Raw genomic sequence first — 1,617 nt, 5'->3', positions numbered from 1 at the left:
TCATCATCCCCGCAGGTTTTCTAATGATACACAGGGGAGACAGCCAGCAGAGAGACTGCAACTTGGGCCCTTTCTGCAAATCTCTATATGCTCTTTCCTCTCATAGTCATTCTCCGATACTCTCCACTACACTCCGCCCACACCATCCTCTGCTGCCCTCTGTCCTCTTTGACACCACCCTTACATGCTCAGTCTCTCAGCTCAGAATACCCACTTATACACACCCACACCATACTCCAGGTATCCATCATCAGGATGCTCACCCCAGCCCACACTCACTAGTGCCTTCTGCATTCAAGGCCGTAGGCGATGGCCGGAGGCCAATGGGTTCGAAAGCTTGAGCAATCTTCGTTTTCCTTACCCTTCATTTACCCTCCCTACAAAGGATCCCAAAGTAAAAGTAGGTCAAAGTTCTTTCAAACAACTTATTCTCATTCTTGTGGCTTCTTGGACTGGGGACAGTTTGGCCTAGTCTAAGAGTCAGATCTAGTTTGAAGAGGACAGTAGAAAAGCATTTTCTCCAGTGACATCCTCTGGTCCTGTTTTAATTTGCCTCCAATAATGTCACTTTTCACAGACTAATACCAAAAAATTGAAAATTACAACACAAAGCCAAATTACTAATGGCTCCAGTGTAAGATTTATGCACTCGAAAGTATAAATAAGAATGGAGCACCTATTATCTCTACATCAACTCATCTTTCTCTTGAGTTTCCTGTAGGACATGTATGGTGTTTGGATGCCCTCCCCAGGAATTTTGATGTCACAGTGCATTCAAGAGCTTTTGTAGTGTGGCCTCTCTGTCTCTTTTGGTCTTTTTCTCTCCTTTCTTTTCTCCTCACTCCTTGATATTTTTCCTGTCTCGAGCAGATATTATTGGAGCTTCTCCATATGCCACTTCTTTCTTTTCTCATGCTGGCAGAGGTCCACTTCTGGGTACATTCCATCTTCCTGCCCAAGACTGGCAATAGTATAGTCTCAAGCTCCTTGCCAGGGATTGATTAGTCAAGTATCTAATTTGGGCTATATATGTAAGTAGAAGCTGCCAAGGACCTCTGGAAAAGATTTTTCAGGCTAATGAAGAGAGACACACAGTCCCTTTCTACTCTTAGATTTTATTTGGTACAGGGATAAAGGCTAGCAGTGAAGTAGCTCCTTACAACTATGAGGATAAAGGTGAAACACTAGGATGGCTGAGTTCTGAGACACTGAATCAATCCTAATGTTTTTTCAAATGTAAATCTTTTTGTATGGGAAATAGCACATCCTCTACAGTAGTAACTACCTAAGATCTACAGTTACAGCCAATACACAATACATCCTAACAAAATTTAAAGTTTCTGTACTTACTTTAAACACTAAGAAATGAACACAAACTACTGATTTTCTATCCAATTTACAATAAATATTATTGATAGAAATTATTATGTAGAGTAAAACTAATCACGCTAACACTGATTATGGTGAAATTTAGTTTTTAAAGAGTCAAATATTTTTTATAAGTTTTACCTATCTAAATTTTTTATTATGGAAAAAAAACAAGGTTTTTAAACATATAAAAGCCAGTATAATAAAAGACCATGTACCTAACACTTAGCTTCAATAATTACCAACTCA

This window comes from Condylura cristata, unplaced genomic scaffold, assembly GCF_000260355.1.
Source record: "Condylura cristata isolate star-nosed mole 26May11 unplaced genomic scaffold, ConCri1.0 scaffold00015, whole genome shotgun sequence".
Classification (NCBI taxonomy): Eukaryota; Metazoa; Chordata; class Mammalia; order Eulipotyphla; family Talpidae; genus Condylura; species Condylura cristata.
Note: the sequence above shows the minus strand (reverse complement) of the source record.